This window comes from Salvelinus sp. IW2-2015, linkage group LG19 (assembly GCF_002910315.2).
Source record: "Salvelinus sp. IW2-2015 linkage group LG19, ASM291031v2, whole genome shotgun sequence".
NCBI lineage: Eukaryota > Metazoa > Chordata > Actinopteri > Salmoniformes > Salmonidae > Salvelinus > Salvelinus sp. IW2-2015.
Genome location: NC_036859.1, coordinates 19,049,309 through 19,063,845, shown reverse-complemented (window position 1 = coordinate 19,063,845; position 14,537 = coordinate 19,049,309). Strand labels below are relative to the sequence as shown.

The 14,537-nt window shown below is 46.7% G+C and overlaps 1 protein-coding gene across 2 annotated transcripts in view; it reads right to left on the bottom strand.

Annotated features, from left to right (window-relative positions):
- LOC111979509 (TGF-beta receptor type-1) overlaps window positions 1–14,537 on the bottom strand; it is a 113,583-nt gene that overhangs the window by 10,470 nt on the left and 88,576 nt on the right. The window lies entirely within an intron of this gene.

Genomic DNA, 14,537 nt, shown 5'->3' with positions numbered 1-14,537 from the left:
CAGTCGATTAAATCATCAGATGATCATGTGCGTCCAAGGTGCGCCAAGGTGGCTTAGCGCGTTCAGACGTCTTTTTCTGTTCCGTATGTTCGTCGTCTGTATAATATATATATATTTACACCTTTCTTCGATATCTTTTTATCTATTTATTATCAAGAACTCAACTACAAAGCTTTCCTGCAAGCTTTCTGCAACCCGCTTCACAATTACAAAAAGTATTATTTACCTCATCTGAAAATCCACTGTGGAAGCTAACCAAGGGCTGAATTCAGAAGCTAGCCTAGAAGCTTAACCAGAACTATCCGAAGCTAGCCAGAAGCTAATCTGTAGCTGCCCGAATTAGCCGGTTTGGCGTAGCGTTGGTGTTTCAGCTGCCCAGTTAGTGGTCATCAGCTATTCCTTTAGCTCGTAATCTACCGGCACTTTTTGGCAACGCGACTCGGACGGAGCATTCCGGGATCTTTTCTCTCAGTTCCCCGGATTCCACGCGCAGGCTCTGGACACTTGCACATTGATTTCGCAGCTAGCTAGCTGCAAACCGTGTGACTATTGGCTTACGTCGACCCGGAGCAAATCAAATCATATCTGGAAGCTAGCCAGCTGAGGAGTTCCATCACCATCCGACCCGTTTCTTTTGTTGCTGCTGCAGATACGGAACCCACCGGCCCTTCACACTGACTGCGCGACTGACTCGCCACGTATCTGCCCGAGGGATTTATCCAACTTGGCACCTCCGTCCCGACGTTAACCTGACGCTCATCTGAGCGTAATCGTTAGCTGTCTTATCGGCTGCTATTCGAACAAGTATATCGGACAACTATTATTATTATTATTATATTATTTTATTTTTCCTTGGGTCACTATTCTCATTTTGCAATTTGGATTGATCCCCTCTACCACACGGAACCCCACGACCGGAACCCCACTCAACCTACCGACGGAAACGACGACGGTATCTACAAACAGACCTCCATCCTATGCTGCTACCGATAGCATATCACCGGGCCAGCTGTCTGGATCGCCACGACCCAACCAACCTCTACTCACTGGACCCTTATTGATCACTCGCTTAGCATGCCCTCCTTAATGTAAATATGCCTTGTCCATTGTGTTCTGGTTGTGTTTATTTGGCTTATTTCACTGTAGAGATTCTAGCCCTGCTCTCTATACATATCCAACCTCTTAGTTCCACCACCCATATGCGTGACATCACCTGGTTCAATGATGTTCTAGAGACAATACTCTCTCTATCATCACTCATACCTAGGTTTACCTCCACTGTATTCACATCCTACCAATACCTTTGTCTGTCATTATTCCTTAAACCTTTTATCGCCCCCCAGAACCTCCTTTACTACTCTCGTCTAGTAGCTCTAGCGCCAATCGGCGACCGATAGCCGTACCTTATCCTACTTCCTCTCTGTTCCTCTGGTGATGTAGAGGTGAATCAGGCCCTGCAGTACTGGCTCCACTCACTATTCCCCAGGCGCTCTCTTTGATGACTCTGTAACCGTAATAGCCTTGGCTTACTGCATGCTGTAACATAAGAGCCTCTCCCTAAGTTTGTTTTGTTCACTGCTTAGCACACTCTGCCAACCCGGATGTTTTAGCCGTGTCTGAACCTGGCTTAGAAAGACCACAAAATTCAACATTTTCATCCCCAATTACAAGATTTTCGAGAAAGATAGAACAGGCCAAAGGGGGCGGTAGTTGCAATCTAATGCAGACTGCTGCAGAGTTCTGTTATACTATCCAGGTCTGTTCCCAAACACAATTTGAACTTCTACGTTTAAAAATCACCTCTCTAAAAACAGTGGCTCTACGTTGCCGCCTGCTATAGACCACCCTCTGCCCCAGCTGTGCTTGGACACTATATGTGAACTGATTGCCCCCCATACTATCTTCAGAGCTCGTGCTGCTAGAGCGACCTAAATTTGAACATGCTCAACACCCAGCCACCCTACAATCTAAGCTTGATGCCCTCAATCTCACACAATTCATAAACCTACAGTACACACCCAATTCCGTAAAGGAGGTACCCCATAGATATCATCCTAACAAACTTGCCCTCAAATACACCTCTGCTGTTTTCAACCAAGATCTCAGCGATCACTGCCTCATTGCTGATCCGTAATGGGTCAGCGGTCAAACGACCTCCACTCATCACTGTCAACGTCCCTGAAACACTTCAGCGAGCAGCCTTTCTAATCACCTGCCGGGGTATCTGGGAAGGATATTGATTCATCCCGTCAGTAGAGAGGATGCCTGGTCATTTGTTTTTAAATGCCTTCCTCACCATTCTTGAATAAGCATGCCCCATTCAAGAAATAGAACCAGGAACAGATATAGCCCTTGGTTCTCTCCTGACCTGACTCCCTATACCACAGAAAACATCTATGGCGTTCTGCATTAGCATCGAACAGCCCCGTTGATATGCAACTTTCAGGGAAGCCAGAAAACATAATACACAGCAGTTAGACAGCAAGGCTAGCTATTCCAAGCAGAAATTTGCTTACCTGCAACCAAATTCAAAAAAAGTCCATGGAGAATAAGAAACCTCTCCCAGCTTCAAACGCTCTGAAGATAGGAAAACACTGTCACCAACGACAAATCCACATAATTGAGAATTTCAATAAGCATTTTCTTACGGCTGGCCATGCTTTCCACCTGGCTGCCCTACCCGGACAAACAGACTGCCCTCCCCTCTGCTACTCGCCCAAGCTTCCCATTTCTCTTTCTCCCAAATCAGTCAGCTGTTTCTAAATGAGCTGCAAAATCTGGACCTTACAAATCAGCCGGCGTAGATAATATGGACCCTTTCTTTTCTAAAACTATCTGCTGAAATGTGCCACCCTACTTATGCCTCTTCAACCTCTCTTTCGGTGTCGTCTGAGATCCCAAAGATTGGAAGCAGCTGCGGTTATCCCCTCTTCAAAGGGGGGACACCTTGACACTACCGTGACAGACCTATCATCTATTCCCTACCCTGCCTTTCTCAAGGTCTCGAAAGCCAAGTCAACAAAACAGATTACCGACCATTTCGAATCCCACCACACCTTTCCGCAATGCAATCTGGTTTCAGAGTGGTCATGGGTGCACCTCAGCCACGCTCAAGGTCATAAACAGTATCGTAACCGCCATCGATAGGAAAACAATACTGTGGCAGCCGTATTCATTGACCTGGCCAAGGCCTTTGACTCTGTCAATCACCACATCCTCATGCAGACTCGACAGCCTTGGTTTCTCTAATGATTGCTCGCCTGGTTCACCCAACTACTTTCTCTGATCGAGTTCAGTGTGTCAAATCGGAGGGTCTTGTGTCGGCGCCTTTGCCAGGTCTCTCATGGGGGCTGCCACAGGGTTCATTCTTGGACCGGACTCTCTTCTCTGTGACATCATATGATGGTCGCTCTTGCTGCTGGTGATTCTCTGATCACCCTCTTTACGCAGACGACACTATTCTGTTACTTCTGGCCCTTCTTTTGGCAACTGTGTTACACCCTCCAGGCGAGCTTCAATGACATAAATCTCCTTCGTGGCTCAACTGCTCTTAAAATGACAAGTAAAACAATGCATAGAATCTTCAGTCCCGCTGCTGCCTGCCCGCCTGTCAACATACACTTTGGACGTGCTCCTGACTTGAATATGTGGACAACTACAAATACTAGGGATTTCTAGGATATTAGGCTGTAACTCCTCCTTCCAGACACATCAAAACTCTCCAATCAAAGTCAAATCTAATTGGGTTCTATTCCGCAACAAGTCCCTTTAATCAGCTGCAAATACCTTGTACAAACTGGACAAATCCTACCAATCCTCGACTTCAGGTGATTGTATTTAAACAATAGCTCAAAACCTCTGCAATAATACTGGATGCAGTCTATCATCAGTAGCATCGCGTCTTTGTGATTTTTTTTTTTCCAAAGCCCACATATACTACACCACTGCGCTGTACACTACATCGTGCTGGCCTCGTTCATAACTCGTCGCAAACCACTGGTTTCAGGTCATCTCAAGACCTGCTAGGTAACGTCCCCTTATCTCAGCTCGCTGGTCACATAAGCAGCACTACCTGTAGCACGCGCTCCGCAGGTACTTCTCTGTCTCCCAAAACAATTCTTCCTTTGGGACGCTCTTCCTTCCAGTTCTCTGGCTGGCCAATGACTGGACGCACTACAAAATCTCTGAAACTGGTACACACCTATTACTCACTAGTTTAAGCCAGCTGTTCAGAGCTTATCATTAGATTATTGCACCTGTACATCACAATTACAATTTGCCCAACAAGCCTACTCATTACCTCTGTTTTATTTATTTATTTATTTTGTCTTGCAACCATCTTATTTTGGTCTCTACTTGGCACTTTCTCCATCTGGCAAACGCACCATTCCAGTGTTTTTTTTTAGTTTTTTATTTACTGTGCTGTGTTGTACTCATTCGCTCTCTGGCTTTTTATATTTTTATTTATTTCATACACTATATTTGTTTTGCCTTCACCTCCTTATTCATCATTGCTGATTGATATATAGACTTTATTTATTTTTCGACTGTATTTTGACATATTGTTGTTTTTACTCCATGTGTAACTATGTGTGTTTGTTTGTATCGGACACTGCTTTGCTTTATCTTGGCCAGTCGCAATTGAAATGAGAACGTGTTCTCAATTTGCTACTGGTTAAATAAAGGTTAATAAATAAAATAAAAAAACTGTGAGAAGAGTACTGGTGTGAAGAATCTCTGAGCTAGACACTAGACTATATTTTGATAAGTATGTATCAGCACTACGTGGCAAATAAGTCTTAAAATTTTATGCACATTATTGCGCTTTATAACGGTGTAGAGCTTAATGGCATTTCATAGATCAGCCTGGTGTGAGTTCAAGTTGTGGGAAGAGATAATTCTTCACCATAAAATGCAAATGGATTTACATAAGCATATGCAGTAGGCTTTCGTACTTGTGATGATTTCCACCTTCTGAGTTAAAGACTGAATTTTTGGTTGACTGTGAGAGTCAATCCAAGTTCCATAACTTTATTTGCAGTCTGTTTGACAGAGGCAGGCATGGTTGTATGTCTCCTGAGCTGTTTTTTCTGTCTCTTTGCTGCTCTCTCTCTTTCCACCTCTGTTACATCCGCTCTGGCAGAGCTGCGCAGTTGGACGGTTGGCAGCAGCTTCCTCTAGTCTGTGGGTTTGAATGGGTGCCACTTCTTCAGCTGGTCCCTGTAGCGCCTTCATCATGCCCATACAGACCGCGCAGCCAAGATGTAGCTGCGATACATGATCTTCCGTCGGAAAGCCGCTGCTGAGTTTCTAATGGCATGCAAGCCAGACAGTTTGGTGTTGGGTGAACCTGGCCTCCATCTAGTCTGCAGTTGGATCTTTGCAAGTTTTCAGTTATGGGGACCAAGAGGTGCGCAGCAGGTGATCCGGTATGCGCAGCAGGGATCTTATGTGGAATCGCTCGACTGCTTGTAGTAGGACTGTAATTGACCAGGCTTCACAGCTCGTAACAGAAGTATGGTATTTAGACGGCGCTTGTGGTGGAGGTGGGATACTGTTTTGGGATACCCTGCATCTGAGTTCGCTGAAGGCAGCGAGATTGCTTGCTGGGGATCTATTTTGAATTGAGATCAGATTTGATGCAGGTCACTCCGGAGTATGCTGCGAGGGTTATGAAGAGACCAATTGCCAGTGATTTGTGGTTCAATGCGTGAAGCAGGCCATGAGTGGGATGGAGGAGGCTGATCTCCATTGCAGACCACCTGTTTGGTCGGTGTTGAGACGTCCGCAGACCTACGCCGCTTCAAGGCGGATATAGGTTTCGAGATGTGGGCCAAGAGCACAGTCATCAGCGTTACTGCAGCTGCAAGAATGCTCCATCCAATGTGAGTGTTTGCTTGGAGGTCCTAGATGTTGAATGGATCTCTCCAGTCCTAAAGGTTTCCGCAACAACTAACTGCTGTCCTCAAAAGCGGCTCGTAGTGGAAAAACTTGGGTGGACACATCAGGAGGAAGATGTTAATAGATACTGGGGTGCCAGCAACAACCCCTGCCTCACACGATTGCTTACTCAAGGGACTGAATCTTGCCCTCTATGGGCCGGCCCGGCCCGAACCATCCATACATCATGGAACTGGCAAAGGCGTTGACAAATTTTGGTAGACTGCCTCTAGTGTCCATGCTCACAGTGCTTTGAGGCTTGGAGAGGGTCACGAAGGCATGAAAGGTCTGATGTTGTTACGGATCTTCCTGGATGCCCTTACCGTGCATATTCATTGATTGACCGTCACTTGTTCATTCTGACAGCCCGCTTGTGCATCTGCGAGGCAGTTCCTCTGCTGTTGTTCAACAGCTGTTTGTAGGCAAATCACCTCTGGAAAGGACCATGCCGGACAGACCAGAAGGGTATCCCCCGGCTGTATGTCCGCAGATAGGAACTTAGTCACCCAATTGTTCTTTAGATTGCGTGACATGTTTGCTCATGATTGAGGGGAACGATCTCCCGCCCAAACCTCAGTGCATGTCTGTATGGAGCGTTCTGGTTGCAGAAGTCAATCTCCTTCTTAAGTAGCTCTGCCGGAATGTGTCAGCACGGGGTTGTCGTTCTTGAGGCGAACAGATAGCTGTAAAAACACCTCTTGGAAAAAAGAGATTGAGAACATGGTTGAGGTCTTGATGGAGATGGACAGACCAGGCAGCTTCTTTCAGGATGGCAGTGGTCATGTCAGGAGAATGCTGATCTGAGTAGAGCTTAAAAGTGGTCAGCCACTCATCGGATCTGGTTTTGGTCCTTCAAGAGAGTCGACCACTCAGACTGTTATCCATGGTGCGGTGATGAAGCGAATTCTAAGGGGCCATAGATATCTTTAGCTGAGTTGTAGAATTGTGCATGTGTTTTTGTCTGCAATCACTTGTGAATTTCCTGGCCTTATTCGTCCACATTTAAATTGTTTCTACAACAGAGAGTGGCCAAGTGTTTGCACCTTCCTTGCGCAATGCATGCCATTGGCTTTGCGAAGCGGTAACGCGCCTGTGGATGTGAGAGTACCCTGTACGCTTTGTGCATATTGTCCGTAAGCCTGTGATGGTGTCACGAGGCTCCCGAGGGGTAGAAGGCTGTTTTCTTAATTTGCCAGTCCAACACCGTGGCTTAATCGTATGTACACCTGGAGACGAGTCAACCTTTCAGAGACAGGTTGTACCTTCTACCTCTATTTTCCTGGGACCTTCATCCAGGAAACTGTTGGTCATCTCACTCAGGGAAGCAAATGCCCACTGTCTGGTTAGCCCTTGTTCTGCAGCTCAAAGCTGTTTCTCCGCATAGGGGTTGTATTATCGATCAGTGTCCAAAAGAGTTCCGATGTTGCTTGCTCGCTAGTTTATCAGAGGGAATTATTTCTTTAGCATTTTCGACAGCTGGTGGAACTCCGATAGGTGCCGTAGATCTATCCAGGAGGGACGTGAGTGGGAATTTTTAAGGCCACTCTTTCTAGGCTACAAAGAACTATCCAAGCGGGGGTGAGCAAGTCGCTTAATTATGGAACTGCTCAGTTAAACAGAGGTCTGCCGAGAGCCGCCAGCCATCAAGTACAGCTGCTCGTGCGACCATAATCGCTCTGTGCCGCTGGCACTGAATAAGGGTGGCCCAGGTGATTCACTCCTGCCCCCTCATCACAGACACCCAACATCGCCAGACTTTAGTCCGGTTTACGGTTCATGGCTTAACCTAGGCCAAAGTGAGCATACCTGCGCAAAGCGAGTTATTTAACGTTGCCGCTGGTGGAGGGGTGCGCATCCCAACAGGCACTACTTACTTAGAGAAGGTGATTCCAGTAGGCACGGGCGGAACCCCAGGAGTGACCAGGATCTTCAACAGCTGCCGGAGCCCCAGATCTTCGATCAGCGTCCGCCTAGGCACGCCACCGCAGCACGCTGCTTTTCTCTCGCGGTGCGCTCACCTGCCTTTGTCGTACGAACTAAAACGCACAGAGGGCAGACGCGACAGTGGTTTTGATAGCGGCCAGACGTGTCCAACACGAGAGGGTGGGCTCGCTTAACAGACGCATCTCTGGGGCCCATGGTGCTCCGAGAGCCACTGCCAGGCAGTTAAGACACCAGTTAACCAGTGTCGCCGCCAGCAGACGGAGGGCCGACAGGAGTCCTTGTCATTGGAGAGGGCTTTCTGTACCAAAAGGGGCAGACTTGTCATGAAGTGCCTCCCTAACTTCACTACAAGGCTAGCCGGCGAGAGTGGAAGCACATGGTTAAGCGGGGCATGCAACTAACCTCGGCACTACTGCACTGACGGTTCACATGCACGTGAACGGTATGCCTGCCGACCACACCAAAAAAAAACACAACTTAACATAGATTGTGCCATTATAGAATAGCCTACTGCATATATGCATGGCAGAAAAACATAAACAACTGATTTAAGATGTCTTTGATACATAATTAATTGGCCATGGCCTTTGAGTATATGTAAAAACAAAATGTAAATTAAGAATATTCTGAAGGGTGACAATATTAGCCTTGTTAATATTAGCCATCACTTGTGAATGATGTATTATCATGTGTGAATGATGCCCTGCTTGTGCAGTAAGGCAGGAAATGGCACGTGTTTTTTTGCGACTTTTTCTAAATCATAGTTGCACACCTCATGAAGCCTATATGCCTCATGAAGACCTATATGTTTTGATAAGGTATGTATCACAACTAACGTGGCCAAATAACGTCTTAAAATTATGCACATTATTGCGCTTTATAACCGGTGTAGAGCTTAACTGGCATACATAGGCTGCGTGTGAGTTCCAAGTTTGGGGAAGATAATTTTCACCATAAAAATGCATGGATTACCATAAGCATATGCAGTAGGCTATCGTATTAGATGATGACTTCCACTTCTGAGTTAAAGCTGAATTTTTGGTGACTGTAGAGTCCAATCCAAGATCCACAAACTTTATTGCAGTCTGTTGACAGAGGCAGGCATGGTTGTATGTCTCCTGAGCTGTTTTTTCTGTCTCTTTGTGCTCCTCTCCTCTTCCCACCTCTGTACACCGCTCTGGCAGAGCTGCCGCCAGGTGGAAYGGTTGGCAGCAGCATCCTCTAGGTCTGTGGGTTTGATGKTGCACTTCTTCAGCTGGTCCTTGTAGCGCTTCATCTGCCCCCATACAGACCGCCAGCCAAGATGTAGCTGGCCATACATGATCTTCCGTGGCAAGCGCTGCTGAGACTTTCTAATGGCATGCCAAAGCCRGCACAGTTGGTGTTGGGTGACCCTGGCCTCCATACTCTTGCAGTTGGATCTTAGCAAGTATTTCAGTATGGGGCACACGGTGGCACCAGGTGATTCCCAGGATGCGCTGCAGGCATCTTATGTGGAATCGCTCGAGCTGCTTGTTGTAGCGACTGTAATTGACCCAGGCTTCACAGCTGTAAAGAAGTATGGTGATTTAGACGGCGACTTGTGTGGAGGTGGAGATCACTGTTTTGGAATACCCTGCATCTGAGTTTCCTGAAGGCAGCGGATGCTTGCTTGATCCTATTTTGAATTGAGATCGATGATGCAGTCCTCCGAGAGTATGCTGCCCAGGTATATGAAGGACGGAACAATTGCCAGTGATTTGTGTTCAATGGTGAAGACAGGSATGGTGGATGGAGGGCTTGATCTCCATTGGCAGACCACCTGTCTTGGTGGTGTTGATAGACAGTCCTGCTAGACCCTCACAGCCGCTACAAGGACGGACTGAAGGGCTTTCAGAGTGTGGGCCACAAGAGCACAGTCATCAGCGTACTGCAGCTCAAGAACCTGCTCCATCAAAATGTTGGTGTTTGCTTGGAGCCTCCTGATGTTGAATAGGTTTCCATCCAGCCTGAAGTTCACCGCAACACTGCTGCTGTCCTCAAGCTCCTWGTGGAAAATCTGGGTGACACATAGGAGGAAGATGTTAAATAGTACTGGTGCCAGCACACACCCCTGCCTCACACCGATGCTTACTCCAAAGGGCACTGACTCTTGCCCTCCTATGGCCACCCGAACCATCATACCATCATGGAACTGGCAAAGGACGTTGACAAATTTTGAGTAGAATGCCCCATAGTAGTTCCCTGCTCACAGTGTTGAAGGCCTTGGAGAGGTCAACGAAGGCCATGAAAAGGTCTGAATGTTGTTCACGGCACTTCTCCTGGAGTTGCCTTACCGTGAATATCATGTTGACCGTACTCCTGTTCTTTCTGAAGCCGCATTGTGACTCTGGCAGCAGTTCCTCTGAYGTTGTTCACCAGCCTGTGTAGCATCACCTTGGAAAGGACCATGCCCGGCAACAGCCAGAAGGGGTATCCCCCGGCTGTTGTCGCAGATGGACTTGTCACCAATTGTTCTTATAGATGGTGACAATGTTTGCTGTTGGGGGACGATCTCCCCATCCCAAACCTCAGTGATGTACTGGTGGAGCGTTCTGGTGCAGAAGTAATCTCCCTTCTTAAGTAGCTCTGCCGGGATGCTGTCAGCACCAGGAGTCTTGTTGTTCTTGAGGGAACAGATAGCTGATAACACCTCTTGGAAGGTTGGAAAATGGTTGAGGTCTTGAATGGGTGGACAGACAGGCAGTTCTTTCAGGATGGAGTGGTCTGTAGGAGAATGCTGATTGAGTAGWGCTTAAAAGTGGTCAGCCCAMCTCATCWGGATCTGGTTTTGGTCCTTCAAGAGAGTCAGACCATCAGCTGTTTACATGGTGGTGATTGAGCGACTTCTAGGGCCATAGATATCTTTAGCTGAGTTGTAGAAATTGTGCATGTCGTTTTTGTCTGCATAAATGTGGATTTCCTGTGCCTTATTTCGTCCACCATAAATTTTTCTCAGAGCGTGCAAGATTGTTTGCACTTCCTTGCGCAATGCATGCCATTGCTTGCGAAGGGTAGCAGATGTGGGAATGTTGAGAGTAGCCCTGTACGCTTTGTGCATATTGTCCAGTAAGGCTGTGATGGTGTCAGAGGCTGGGTAGAAGGCTGTTCTTAATTGCCAGTCCCACACCGTGCTTATGTTGTACACCYGGAGGGTAACCTTTCCAGAAGAAGGTGTAACCTTCTACCTCTTATTTCTGGGAACATTCATCAAGGAACTTGGTCTCACTCAGGGCAGCAATGCCAATGTTGTAGCGCCTTAGTTCTGCAGCAATCAAAGCTGTTCTCCGATGGGGTCTGTTGCTATTATCGTCAGTGTCCAAAAGAGTTCCGATGTTCTTTCTCGCTAGTTTCAGGGGAATTATTTTCTTTAGCTATTTTCGACAGCTGAGTGGAACTCCCGATAGGTGCGGTAGTCTATCCAGGATGGAGTGAGTGGGCAATTTTTAGGCCACCTTTTCTAGGCCTCTTCCCAGCTGGGGTGAGCAGTGTGGCTCCTAAATAGGGCTGCTCAGTCACACAGAGGTCTGCCGAGAGCAGCTGCCACTCAAGTCACAGCTGCTGGCGACCATAATAGCCCTGTGCCGCTGGCACAGGGTTATAAGGGTTCCCGGTGCATTCACTCCTGCCCCCATCACCAGACACCCCAACATCGCCAGACTTTAGTCCGGTTTACGGTTGATGGCTTCACCGAGGCCAGAAGTGGATACCTGCGCAAAGGAAGTTATTTAAAGTGYCGCTGAGGGTGCGCAATCCCCAACAGCACTACTTCACTGTAGGAAGGTGAAATTCCAGTGGCACGGGGGAAACCCAGGATGACCAGTATCTTCCACAGCTGCCGGAGCCCCAGTYTGTCAGCGTCCGCCTATCACGCAMCGCCAGCACGCTGCTTTTCTCTCAGGGTGCGCTCCCCTAGCCTTTGTCRTACCAGACTAACCCACAAGGCAGCGGGACAGTGGTTGATAGCTGCCAGGACGTGTCCACAAAGAGGTGGGCCTGTACAGACGCATCTCTGGGGCCCACTGGTGCTCCCGAGATCCCCTGCCAGGAGTTTCAAGACAACCAGTAAACGTGTGCCGCCGCGAGGAGGTCCGACAGGAGTCCTTGTCATGGAGAGGCTTTGTACCAACAAGGGGAGACTTGTGCATGAAGCTGCTCCCTAATTCACTACAAGGGCTAGCCSGCGAGAGTGTGCAAGCACATGGTAAGCGGGCATGCAACTAACCTCGGCACTACTGCACTAGACGCGTCACATGCACGCTGCGGTTGCCTGCCGACACACACAAAAAAAAAAAACACAATTAACATAGATTGTGCCATTATACGATACATAGCCTACTGCATATATGCATGGCAGAAAAACATACATCAAAACTGATTTAAGATGTCTTTGATACATAATTAATTGGCCTGGCCTTTGAGTGTGTACTGTTATTATGCATCCTGGATGGACTACAAAATGTATGCTGCAAAATGTATATCCATGAGTCTGGGAGAAAACGTATAGCCTTAGGCGATGCTGTTGGTTCATTGATTGTGCAGGGCAGATTACAGTTAGCCTACAATTAGTGAATYTTTATATTTTCATAATTAATTGGGTGACACATTACCTTTAGCTATACAGAATCTCTCACCACCATGTGTTTCCATCTCCTCCTCTATTCCTTTCTCAAGCGTGCAGACAGGCTGTCAACAGTCTAGTGAAATATGTTTAGTTGCGAAACATTACTAATCGATGTTCCCGAACAGATTTCACTTGGTTTCCCAAATTAAGCACTGGGTAGCTGCAAGAACAAGGTTGAGAGCCGATGGCATACAAGTTTGGGTGGAATATCACCTGTCGGGCAGCCAAAGCTTACTCCTCAAACAGTGGTTGATGCAAGGAGTGAAAAAAAGTGTTCTTGTTATTTATTTATCAGCGGCTCATATTAAACACATGCTCCACTACTAAAACTGAAGTAGCCTACACAAATAGAAACAACGTTCCATATTCGAGTGCATACAGATGACATGCATTTTTTCTCCCTGCTACTTTGATAATGGCCCATTCTAAACCGCGACACATTTTGCATATTAGTAAAGACAAGATAAATTGAGAAAAGTCTGATGGTAAAATACAATCACTGATGAGAAAACAGCGCTGCAGCCTGAGGAAAGAACAGAGCGCAAGCTTTTGCATGCTTTGTCAAATCATCAATACCTAAGTCTCGCACTTGCAGCGCCATATACTGTAGTCTTGATTTCTAAACATTCTATGGTTGTACATTCACAACTAAAGTTTCAAATAAATCAAAATCTAGCATATAGGAACCTGTTTCAAGTGATTGCTTTTACACTCAATACACCCACGTCATACAGTGCATTCGGAAAATATTCAGACCCCTTTAGTTTTCCACATTTTGTTACGTTACAGCCTTGTTCTAAATGATAAAATTAGATTTTTTACTCAATCTACACACAATACCCATAATGACAAAGCGAAAACATTACTTTACGTAAGTATTCAGGACCCTTTGCTATGATAACCGAAATTGAGTTTCAGGTGTATCCTGGTTTCCATTGATCATCCTTGAGATGTTTATACAACTTGATGGAGTCCACCTGTGGTAAATTCAATTGATTTGACATGATTTGGAAAGGCACACACGTCTATGTAAGATCCCACAGTTGACAGTGCATCTCAGATCAAAAACCAAGAGCATGAGGTCGAAGGAATTGTCCGTAGAGCTCGGAACAGGATTGTGTCGAGGCACAGTTCTGGGGAAGGGTACCAAAAAATGTCTGCAGCATTGAACATCCCCAAGAACACAGTGGCCTCTATCATTCTTAAATGGAAGAAGTTTGAAACCACCAAGACTCTTCCTAGARTCTTGGTGGCGTCTGGAGGAAACCAGGCACCGCTCATCACCTATCCAATACCATCCCTATGGTGAAGCACGGTGGTGGCAGCATCATTCTGTGGGGATGTTTTTCAATGGTAGGGAGTGGAGGGATAGTCAAGATCGAGGGGGAATGATGAACGGAGCAAAGTACCGAGAGATCCCTGATGAAAACCTGCTCCAGAGCGTTGAGGACCTCAGACTGGAGCGAAGATTCACCTTCCAACAGGAAAACGACCTTAAGCACACAGCCAAGACAACACAGGTGTGGCTTCGGGACAAGTCTCAATGTCCTTGAGTGGCCCAGCCAGAGCCTGGGCTTGAACCCGATTTAACATCTCTGAAGAAACCTGAAAATAGCTGTGAAGCGACACTCCCCATCCAACCTGACAGAGCTTGAGAGGATCTGCAGAAAAGAATGGGAGAAACTCTCCAAATACAGATGTGCCAAGCTTTTAGCGTCATACCCAAGAAGACTCAAGGCTGTAATCGTTGCCAAAGGTGCTTCAAAAAAAGTACAGAGTAAAGGGTATGAATACAGTACCAGTCAAAAGTTTGGACAGATCTACTTAAAGTTTTTTTTTTTTTTACATTGTAGAATAATTGTGAAGACATCAAAACTATGAAGTAACACATACAGAATCATGTAGTAATCAAAAAAGCGTTAACTTATTTGTGATAGGGGGCAGCATTTTCACTTTTGGATGAATTACGTGCCCATAGTGAACTGCCTCCTACTCTGTCCCAGATGCTAAT